The sequence below is a fragment of the Pseudophryne corroboree genome, chromosome 1 (assembly GCF_028390025.1).
Source record: "Pseudophryne corroboree isolate aPseCor3 chromosome 1, aPseCor3.hap2, whole genome shotgun sequence".
NCBI classification, from domain to species: Eukaryota; Metazoa; Chordata; class Amphibia; order Anura; family Myobatrachidae; genus Pseudophryne; species Pseudophryne corroboree.
Genome location: NC_086444.1, coordinates 998,003,696 through 998,016,143, shown reverse-complemented (window position 1 = coordinate 998,016,143; position 12,448 = coordinate 998,003,696).

The window sequence follows — 12,448 nt, the reverse complement described above, 5'->3', positions numbered from 1 at the left end:
TTCTCCTTCATCTTTAAACAAATTCTCTAGCATAGAACGTCTGTGATCCCTAAATTTAAACATACTAACTGCTGCACTTGTTCGATTAACCAGAGAATGAAAGAGATTAAAGCAAAACAAGTCTATACAGAAAAGACTGGTATCAAATAAGTGCGCAAAACTAAGGTGCAGCCTCAAATCAAAAACACACACAGTGGGGTCTCCTTCACCCCCACAACCAAAGCAATCATGAAACAAAAAATTGGTGAGAAAGATTTGTGGCGCTCCTCTAAACTATGTGTAATCATATAGATTCAGGTAAATTTTAAAATCAAGGAAACACTTCAACTGTATACATTCCTGGGAATCACTTGTATCTTCAGCATATCATAAGAAGATCCTTCTGTTTTCTTTAGAGTGGTCCTCCTCGTGATAGATTTTCCCCTCAAGGTGACCATGCAACAGAGGAAATGGGAACACAATAGTGCACAAACGTTTTTTTATTTTAACATGACAAGAACAACGGAATAAAATCTGGAATGATCCAATATAAAATCCAATAAAAATCCACACGTACAATAGACACACAATAGTGGGGGAGAATCCTAAATAACCAAAGGTGATGTAATTACCGGATGCTTCTGAGGACTCATAGATCCTCACAATCGCATAAGATGTAAAGAGTAGCTCCAGTTAGCCTCCCGGGTTGACAGCTTCCTGGATCCAGCAAACACCTTCACCCAATGTCGTCAGGATAGTCCCTCACACCGCACCAACGCGTTTCGGGTCTGTTCCGGACCCTTTTTCAAGGTAAGTGTGCCCTTCTCAAGAGAAGATCCTTTTTTAGAGAAGAGGAGGAGGAGGAACAACCTAAGATAAACCATAAGAAGAGGAAACCCAGAGGAAAGAGAGGGGGGAAAAAGAAAAAAAGGAAGCAAAATAAAAAGAAGAAAAAAGTTAAGATTACCACTCAGGGGGAAGTGGAAATAATTTTGGATGATTCCACACAAAATGAACAAAGTTCAAATCAGATGAATAAAGATCTAGAAGGAGGGAAGACCAAAATCTTCAATATCAGCTCACACATCCTGTCTAAACATGAAGTTAAAGTCCTGGAGAAAGGGATGAAATATGCCCCCACTACCTCCATTAATAAATTTACAACTTTTGTGGATATACACAAATTCATAAGAAAATTATGTCTTAAGAAATTTTTCTTGACAAAGGAATGTGTACAAGATTTTGGCGCCACAAATATAGAAGCAAACACTCCCTTTAAACCGCGATCCATCTTTTTTCCACAATATGTGAAAGGGAATTTTTTGGAAACTTTTTCTACCCTAGTTCAGGATGATCTAAAAAATATTAATAACCAAGGAGTCAAATGTAATATGACAATGAAGGAAAGAAATGCCCTCAAAGCACTCAAGGATAATCAGGAACTGATTATCAAACCTGCGGATAAGGGTGGAGGTGTAGTAGTTATGGATAGGAGCTGGTATGTGACTGAAGCTGAAAAACATTTGAGTGATAAAGAAACATATAAGAAATTGAGGACAGATCCAACAGTTAATATCCAGGCGAAATTAGAGACACTTGTCAAGACCTATGGTGATTTAAATGTACTCACCAAAAAGGAACAGGCGTTTATTATAAATGAAGATCCTATAGTCCCTGTTATTTATTTTTTGCCAAAGGTTCATAAGGATGCGCAACATCCACCGGGTAGGCCAATAGTTTCAGGGATTGGCTCAGTAACAGCCAATCTATCTGAAATGGTTGATTATTATCTGCAACCTCTGGTACTGAAAAATCAGTCGCACCTACAAGATACCAAAGACCTCCTAAATTTTCTCCCAACAGTTTTATGGGAGAATGATATGTATTTGGTAACGGCGGATGTCAAGTCCCTTTATACAATTATAGACCACCAAATGGGTCTAAGAGCTACGACAGATTCCCTCAGTAGAAGTGACCTAGACAAAAACACACAAAACTTCATTATAGAGAGTGTGCGCTTCATCCTGGAAAATAATTATTTTATGTTTGATGGTGACTTCTTTTTGCAGAAAGTCGGGACAGCGATGGGCACCAGGTTCGCCCCCAGTTACGCTAACATCTTTATGGGAAAATGGGAAACCGATTTTATCTGGGGACCCAACCCATATGGGGCGAACCTGGTGTCCTGGAAACGCTATATAGACGACGTCATCTTTGTGTGGAAAGGTGGAAAGGAGGAACTAGATAGGTTTTGCACTTACCTGAATGATAACCCATGTAATATTGAATTTAGTTTCAATGTGAGTAATGTTGAGATTAACTTTCTTGATATTACTCTCTATATAAAGGGTGGGACTTTATGCACCAAGACGTTTACCAAACCCACTGACTCCCAGACCTACATTGATAGAACTAGCTGCCATCATAGGAATTGGCTGGATTCTATTCCAAACAGCCAGTCCAAACGAATAAAACGTAATTGTTCTGAAGAAGAAATATGCAGGGAGCAATTGGACCAGTTAGAAAACAGGTTCCAAAGATGTGGGTATGAAGAGGTCCCATTACAGGCCGCCAAGAATAAGGTGATCAATCTAGATAGGAAAACACTTTTGGAGAGTAAAGGGAATGTGGAAACAACGAATAAGTTTGAATATGCATTTGTTACGGCCTTTAATGTACAGCATAAGATTCTAGAAAAGTCTTTCAGAAAACACTGGGGAGTCCTTAAAAAAGACCCCATTCTGAAGGAGGTATTGCCTGAATACCCAACCTTTATATATAAGAAAGCCCCCAATCTGAAGAATACCCTAGTAAGAAGTGATCTTCCCTTAAAGAAAAAAGGAGGTATTAGGAGCACTAAGGGATTTCACAGGTGTGGTTCCTGTATTGGTTGCAGGGAAATCACCACGGACAGTGGAAGAAAGTTGGAAAATCTCAATATAAATGGAACAACCCATGAAATACGGGATTTTATTACATGTAATGTAAAAAATGTGGTATACGCTATTGAATGTTCCTGTAACCTGTTCTATATTGGCCGAACATCGAGGCAATTAAAAGTACGAGTGGGGGAACATTTGAGAAACATTAGAAGAGGGCTGGACACTCATGCACTGTCCAGTCATTTAAAAAAACACCATAATTGTGACCCCAAAAAAATTGTCAGATTTATGGGTATAAAGAGAGTAGAATGTGGCCGTAGGCACAAGGACACATCTAAAGTTTTAGCTAGGATGGAGATGGAGTTTATCCATAAATATAACACACTTATACCTACTGGATTAAATTCAGAATTTGAACTCAAATGGTTCTTATAGGAGCTATTGGGGTTCATATACAGATGCTACTCTGTCTTCATTTGTAGATGATCTGTAATATTTTCATGTGGTTTTGTACATGTTTATTTTAATTAAATTTTAATGTTTGGGTATTCTATATATTTCCCATAAGTATATATTTTGTGTCATGATTGGTATAAGCAAAGATCTATCTTTTAACAGTGATTTCATCTACAAGAATAATGAACATATACCAGCAAGTGAAAATGGACTTATTTCTGACTTTGAAACATCCTGTATTATGAATTGATTATGTGAATTACGGACGTGGTTGCTTAGCAACTACAGTAGCTGAATGAAGTTCGTGTACGGACGGGATATGATCCGCTATGATTAGCATAAGCCATTGTCACCTAGCAACGAGGTGACGAGCCCGGAAGTGACGAGCAACAAGACGAAGGGCGGAAGTGACGTGAACCTTTTGAGTGATGTAGGGCGGAAGTGTCTGCGCGACTAAGATCGTGAAGTGTGTAAGAACAGGAGGAGGAAATCCCGCGAGACGACGCATAGGGAGAAGAAACCTGGCGGTGTCTCATGTGATTGGACGCGGAGACTGGTTGCTATGGGAACCGTCACTAACAACGTGGGGGCGGCCATTACTCTTTCAGGTGCTGTCATTGAAACAAATGAACTCCCCCATTGGTAGATGGGTAAATAAAAAGACCGGTCTTTTTGAGAAGGGCACACTTACCTTGAAAAAGGGTCCGGAACAGACCCAAAACGCGTTGGTGCGGTGTGAGGGACTATCCTGACGACATTGGGTGAAGGTGTTTGCTGGATCCAGGAAGCTGTCAACCCGGGAGGCTAACTGGAGCTACTCTTTACATCTTATGCGATTGTGAGGATCTATGAGTCCTCAGAAGCATCCGGTAATTACATCACCTTTGGTTATTTAGGATTCTCCCCCACTATTGTGTGTCTATTGTACGTGTGGATTTTTATTGGATTTTATATTGGATCATTCCAGATTTTATTCCGTTGTTCTTGTCATGTTAAAATAAAAAAACGTTTGTGCACTATTGTGTTCCCATTTCCTCTGTTGCATGGTCACCTTGAGGGGAAAATCTATCAAGAGGAGGACCACTCTAAAGAAAACAGAAGGATCTTCTTATGATATGCTGAAGATACAAGTGATTCCCAGGAATGTATACAGTTGAAGTGTTTCCTTGATTTTAAAATTTACCTGAATCTATATGATTACACATAGTTTAGAGGAGCGCCACAAATCTTTCTCACCAATTTTTTGTTTCATGATTGCTTTGGTTGTGGGGGTGAAGGAGACCCCACTGTGTGTGTTTTTGATTTGAGGCTGCACCTTAGTTTTGCGCACTTATTTGATACCAGTCTTTTCTGTATAGACTTGTTTTGCTTTAATCTCTTTCATTCTCTGGTTAATCGAACAAGTGCAGCAGTTAGTATGTTTAAATTTAGGGATCACAGACGTTCTATGCTAGAGAATTTGTTTAAAGATGAAGGAGAACATATTGAGTTACTTGACGAAAGTCTTGAATCAATTATGCGTAAATTAGAGAATACCCTCATCAGAGAGAATAAATCCTGGTGGGAGATGGTAACCCTTGAAAAATATGTGGTTAATAACATCATACCAAGGGGTCTACAAATCAATAAAAGAGCATCCTTTGACAATTCGTCAAGTGCTTTTAAAGAAGAGTGGGAGGGGATTATAAATGATTGCTCTATTTCCCTCATGAATTTGATCATAAAAGAAAGGAAAAATGAGTTGGAAAAATTGGATGAGGAAATTAAGATCTATAGAGACCTCATTATTCCGTTCGCAGACAATAGAGAATTTAAGGAATTGGAACAGAGAATAGAGATCAATCTAAAAAAGACAGAAAAAGCTTTGGTTGATAGGAAAATAAGAAAATACATTAGGGATAAAAAAGAAAAACACGAGAAAGCCAAATTAGAGGAGGAAGATACAGATACGTCATTTGAGATACAGACTCATCATTCCCCAACCAGAGTAGATAAACAATCAGGAAGGGATAGAGGGTGGAGGCAGGTATATAAGAGTAGGAGACCTAACCCATCAAATGATTATCACAGAGAGGATAACTACACATCACCGCATAGAAAATATTCGCAGCAGGATAGAAATCGGGGCTATTTTAGACCGTTGGAAATTAGGAGACAGGAGGAATACCCGAGAGTACCAAGAAGGTGGAATCAATATGATCCCCCTAGGAACCTGCTCCAAAATAGAACTCGGGATCATGAACATAGGGGAGAGTTTGAACGTCGGATAAATAAACCACTTGAACAAAGAAACAGATTTGCTCCTTTAGAAAGGTATCCAAGAGAAGATCCTTTTTTAGAGAAGAGGAGGAGGAGGAACAACCTAAGATAAACCATAAGAAGAGGAAACCCAGAGGAAAGAGAGGGGGGAAAAAGAAAAAAAGGAAGCAAAATAAGAAAAAGAAGAAAAAAGTTAAGATTACCACTCAGGGGGAAGTGGAAATAATTTTGGATGATTCCACACAAAATGAACAAAGTTCAAATCAGATGAATAAAGATCTAGAAGGAGGGAAGACCAAAATCTTCAATATCAGCTCACACATCCTGTCTAAACATGAAGTTAAAGTCCTGGAGAAAGGGATGAAATATGCCCCCACTACCTCCATTAATAAATTTACAACTTTTGTGGATATACACAAATTCATAAGAAAATTATGTCTTAAGAAATTTTTCTTGACAAAGGAATGTGTACAAGATTTTGGCGCCACAAATATAGAAGCAAACACTCCCTTTAAACCGCGATCCATCTTTTTTCCACAATATGTGAAAGGGAATTTTTTGGAAACTTTTTCTACCCTAGTTCAGGATGATCTAAAAAATATTAATAACCAAGGAGTCAAATGTAATATGACAATGAAGGAAAGAAATGCCCTCAAAGCACTCAAGGATAATCAGGAACTGATTATCAAACCTGCGGATAAGGGTGGAGGTGTAGTAGTTATGGATAGGAGCTGGTATGTGACTGAAGCTGAAAAACATTTGAGTGATAAAGAAACATATAAGAAATTGAGGACAGATCCAACAGTTAATATCCAGGCGAAATTAGAGACACTTGTCAAGACCTATGGTGATTTAAATGTACTCACCAAAAAGGAACAGGCGTTTATTATAAATGAAGATCCTATAGTCCCTGTTATTTATTTTTTGCCAAAGGTTCATAAGGATGCGCAACATCCACCGGGTAGGCCAATAGTTTCAGGGATTGGCTCAGTAACAGCCAATCTATCTGAAATGGTTGATTATTATCTGCAACCTCTGGTACTGAAAAATCAGTCGCACCTACAAGATACCAAAGACCTCCTAAATTTTCTCCCAACAGTTTTATGGGAGAATGATATGTATTTGGTAACGGCGGATGTCAAGTCCCTTTATACAATTACAGACCACCAAATGGGTCTAAGAGCTACGACAGATTCCCTCAGTAGAAGTGACCTAGACAAAAACACACAAAACTTCATTATAGAGAGTGTGCGCTTCATCCTGGAAAATAATTATTTTATGTTTGATGGCGACTTCTTTTTGCAGAAAGTCGGGACAGCGATGGGCACCAGGTTCGCCCCCAGTTACGCTAACATCTTTATGGGAAAATGGGAAACCGATTTTATCTGGGGACCCAACCCATATGGGGCGAACCTGGTGTCCTGGAAACGCTATATAGACGACGTCATCTTTGTGTGGAAAGGTGGAAAGGAGGAACTAGATAGGTTTTGCACTTACCTGAATGATAACCCATGTAATATTGAATTTAGTTTCAATGTGAGTAATGTTGAGATTAACTTTCTTGATATTACTCTCTATATAAAGGGTGGGACTTTATGCACCAAGACGTTTACCAAACCCACTGACTCCCAGACCTACATTGATAGAACTAGCTGCCATCATAGGAATTGGCTGGATTCTATTCCAAACAGCCAGTTCAAACGAATAAAACGTAATTGTTCTGAAGAAGAAATATGCAGGGAGCAATTGGACCAGTTAGAAAACAGGTTCCAAAGATGTGGGTATGAAGAGGTCCCATTACAGGCCGCCAAGAATAAGGTGATCAATCTAGATAGGAAAACACTTTTGGAGAGTAAAGGGAATGTGGAAACAACGAATAAGTTTGAATATGCATTTGTTACGGCCTTTAATGTACAGCATAAGATTCTAGAAAAGTCTCTCAGAAAACACTGGGGAGTCCTTAAAAAAGACCCCATTCTGAAGGAGGTATTGCCTGAATACCCAACCTTTATATATAAGAAAGCCCCCAATCTGAAGAATACCCTAGTAAGAAGTGATCTTCCCTTAAAGAAAAAAGGAGGTATTAGGAGCACTAAGGGATTTCACAGGTGTGGTTCCTGTATTGGTTGCAGGGAAATCACCACGGACAGTGGAAGAAAGTTGGAAAATCTCAATATAAATGGAACAACCCATGAAATACGGGATTTTATTACATGTAATGTAAAAAATGTGGTATACGCTATTGAATGTTCCTGTAACCTGTTCTATATTGGCCGAACATCGAGGCAATTAAAAGTACGAGTGGGGGAACATTTGAGAAACATTAGAAGAGGGCTGGACACTCATGCACTGTCCAGTCATTTCAAAAAACACCATAATTGTGACCCCAAAAAAATTGTCAGATTTATGGGTATAAAGAGAGTAGAATGTGGCCGTAGGCACAAGGACACATCTAAAGTTTTAGCTAGGATGGAGATGGAGTTTATCCATAAATATAACACACTTATACCTACTGGATTAAATTCAGAATTTGAACTCAAATGGTTCTTATAGGAGCTATTGGGGTTCATATACAGATGCTACTCTGTCTTCATTTGTAGATGATCTGTAATATTTTCATGTGGTTTTGTACATGTTTATTTTAATTCAATTTTAATGTTTGGGTATTCTATATATTTCCCATAAGTATATATTTTGTGTCATGATTGGTATAAGCAAAGATCTATCTTTTAACAGTGATTTCATCTACAAGAATAATGAACATATACCAGCAAGTGAAAATGGACTTATTTCTGACTTTGAAACATCCTGTATTATGAATTGATTATGTGAATTACGGACGTGGTTGCTTAGCAACTACAGTAGCTGAATGAAGTTCGTGTACGGACGGGATATGATCCGCTATGATTAGCATAAGCCATTGTCACCTAGCAACGAGGTGACGAGCCCGGAAGTGACGAGCAACAAGACGAAGGGCGGAAGTGACGTGAACCTTTTGAGTGATGTAGGGCGGAAGTGTCCGCGCGACTAAGATCGTGAAGTGTGTAAGAACAGGAGGAGGAAATCCCGCGAGACGACGCATAGGGAGAAGAAACCTGGCGGTGTCTCATGTGATTGGACGCGGAGACTGGTTGCTATGGGAACCGTCACTAACAACGTGGGGGCGGCCATTACTCTTTCAGGTGCTGTCATTGAAACAAATGAACTCCCCCATTGGTAGATGGGTAAATAAAAAGACCGGTCTTTTTGAGAAGGGCACACTTACCTTGAAAAAGGGTCCGGAACAGACCCGAAACGCGTTGGTGCGGTGTGAGGGACTATCCTGACGACATTGGGTGAAGGTGTTTGCTGGATCCAGGAAGCTGTCAACCCGGGAGGCTAACTGGAGCTACTCTTTACATCTTATGCGATTGTGAGGATCTATGAGTCCTCAGAAGCATCCGGTAATTACATCACCTTTGGTTATTTAGGATTCTCCCCCACTATTGTGTGTCTATTGTACGTGTGGATTTTTATTGGATTTTATATTGGATCATTCCAGATTTTATTCCGTTGTTCTTGTCATGTTAAAATAAAAAAACGTTTGTGCACTATTGTGTTCCCATTTCCTCTGTTGCATGGTCACCTTGAGGGGAAAATCTATCAAGAGGAGGACCACTCTAAAGAAAACAGAAGGATCTTCTTATGATATGCTGAAGATACAAGTGATTCCCAGGAATGTATACAGTTGAAGTGTTTCCTTGATTTTAAAATTTACCTGAATCTATATGATTACACATAGTTTAGAGGAGCGCCACAAATCTTTCTCACCAATTTTTTGTTTCAAGATTTACCGGTGAGTAAAATCTTATTTTCCCAGTAAACGTCTGCATTGCTATGACAATTTACGAGTCGCAAGGTATAGAGCCGAAACAACCAATATTGATTACAGGGAGGCTCTACTACAGTAACGTTGCATTAAATATGAAATACATGCAAAGCTTCAGGCAGAACATAGTATGTAATGTGTGTTGGTTTCTTCCTGGACAGTCAAGAAACAAAACATACCATAAAACAGGGGCATCTGAGGTAGACAAAATAGAAAAACAGATGCATATGTCATATGGATAAACGCCATATTGAAACGACTCAAGCAAGCTAATATCTGTTACATCATTTTATCATTTCAGTCCAGTACTGGTGCCTGTGTGCCAGGAGAAATAAATATACATATACATAGAGGTACTGTTATTGGGTGTGGGTTTTAAAAGGCACGATGCAACTTTTGTGCCTGTCTGATGTGTCTGCCATGTGTACACACTCACTCATAAAACAATTACCAACCAACCTCTCCCCTTCCCCACCCCTGCTGATAAAGTTGTACTAACTGTGGCCGTTTTCCTTTTCTGTCACTACTACTGAAACTCATTAAAGTTATTTAAATATAGATAATTAGATATGTGTATATATAGGTAGATGTACAGTATGTGTGTATATACAGTACTGTGCAAAAGTTTTAGGCAGGTGTGGATAAAATGCTGCATGTTATACCGCTTTTACACCAATATAGCGGGTCGCAGCCGGGAGCACTGACACGGCTGCTACCCGGCTGTGACCCGCATCAGCCCCCTTTTAGACTGGTGTCACCAGCCCGGCATATTGCCGGGTTGGTGACGTTGCTGGTGACACGACGGGGGCAGCGCCTGGAGATCACCTGATCTCCAAGCGCTAGCCCGGCGCGCCCGCACATAGAGTGTGAACGGGAAGCCGGGTTGCGCGATCCGGCTCCCGTTTACACTGAACAGTTTGCCGGGTTGAACACGTGTTCAACCCCGCAAACTACCCGAGTTGTAATACCGGGTCACTCGACCCGGTTTATTCCAACTCTGCCCGTTTACACCGAGCAGCAACACGGATTATGCACGTTCATGTGTAGTAACCCGTGCTATATGCTGACGGAGTAAAAGGGGTATAAGAGTGCTTTCAAAGATAAAAGTGTTAATAGTTATTATTACTATCATCCTTTATTTATATGGCGCCACATGGGGTCCGCAGCGCCCAATTACAGAGTTAACAAATAAATAAAACATGAAGACAGTGACTTACCGTTCAATACAATATAGGACAAGTACAGGGTATATAAACATAGCTGTGTCAGTAAACAGCACTGAAATAAGTATCAGAGTGACAGAAAACATAAGGATTTGGTGCCATCAAAGGGAGTATTGAAAAGATGACAGGTTAAGTAAGAGACGTAAAAGCACAAGAGGGAAGAGAACCCTGCTCATGAGAGCTAGTTTATTTTTAGCAATTAACAAACTGCAAAGTGAATGAACAGAAATCTAAATCAAATCAGTATTTGGTGTGACCACCCTTTGCCTTCAAAACAGCATCAATTCTTCTAGGTACACTTGCACCGTTTTTAACCACTTACAGTAACTGATGATTTTTTTTGTCCCAAAAACCGCACCGAAATTGTCATTTTTTTTATGAATTTGGTGAAGAACATGTATTTAACCTTACCCAAAATTATTTTAGTTAAAAAATATATATATTTTTGAAATATTTCAAAAAAATATCAGATTTTCAAACATCGGAACATTGGTCTGCTTCATCGGAACTTTGGGAACATCGGAAACACTGCGACTGTCATTTTGAAAGCCGCCAGGTACACAGGAGGGCCTTGGGGGGTTAATTTACACTTTGTCAGTGGATGCTATTGTCTGCAGCTGCCGTATGGGGGGGTCCTGCCGTGTTGGCAGCACGACAAACACTGGGGGAGGGTGTGGGAAGGCAGAGGGACCTTCCTGTCCCTCTGAGAGCAGCAGCAGAGAGAAGTTTCTCTTCCTTGCCGCTGCAAACACTGTATTTGACTAGTCGTATCCTGTGCGACCAGATCAGATAAGGCAAAACATCATGCAATACCGTCTGACCCCAAACATACAGCTAATGTCATTAATAACTATATTCAGTGTAAAGAAGAACAAGGAGTCCTGGAAGCAGTGCCGTTTCTTGCAACAGGCGAGCCGTGCAACCGCCGCGGCAGTTTGCTGGTCCCTGTTTCCCCCTCCTCCGTCTTCCCGAGTACTCCTGCTCGGGGGGCGGAGTTTCGCGGAATGACGCGGTTGCATCGTGATGTCACGATGCAATCACGTCGTTCCGCGAAACTTTGCCCCACGAGCTGGAGTACTCAGGAGGAGGAGGGGGAGCCAATCTGGAAGGAGGAGGCAGCCCGACCCGAAGAGCGGGAAGATCCTCTTCATATGTAAGTTGTCCCTTCCTTCCCCCCTCCCTCTCCCTTTCTTCCCCCCCACTTGACACTTGCCTGCCACACTGTATAAAATGGGGACACTTGCCTGCCACACTGTAAATTGGGGACACTTGCCTGCCATACTGTGTAAATTGGTGACACTTGCCTGCGTACTGTGTAAAATGCGGACACTTGCCTGCCGTATTGTGTAAATTGGGGACTCTTGGCTGCGTACTGTGTAAAATGGGGACACTTGCCTGCCACAGTGTGTAAATTGGGGACACCTGCCTGCCGTACTGTGTAAAATGGGGACACTTGCCTGCCGTACTGTGTAAATTGGGGACTCTTGCCTGCCGTACTGTGTAAATTAGGGACTCTTGCCTGCGTAATGTGTAAAATGGGGACACGTGCCTGCCGTAATGTGTAAAATGAGGACTTTTTTTTTCTGCCTGTGGCGGGCGTGATGATGAGATCAGATGAGACCACACCCATTTTAATGAGACCACGCCCATTTTAATGAGGCAACACACCCTTGTCGGAGTGCGCGCGCCTTCGGCGCACGCATGCTTTTGAAAATAAAATATCTATGGGGGGGGCATTTTTTTTAATGTCAATGGGCAGGGGGGGGGGAGGCATTTTGAAA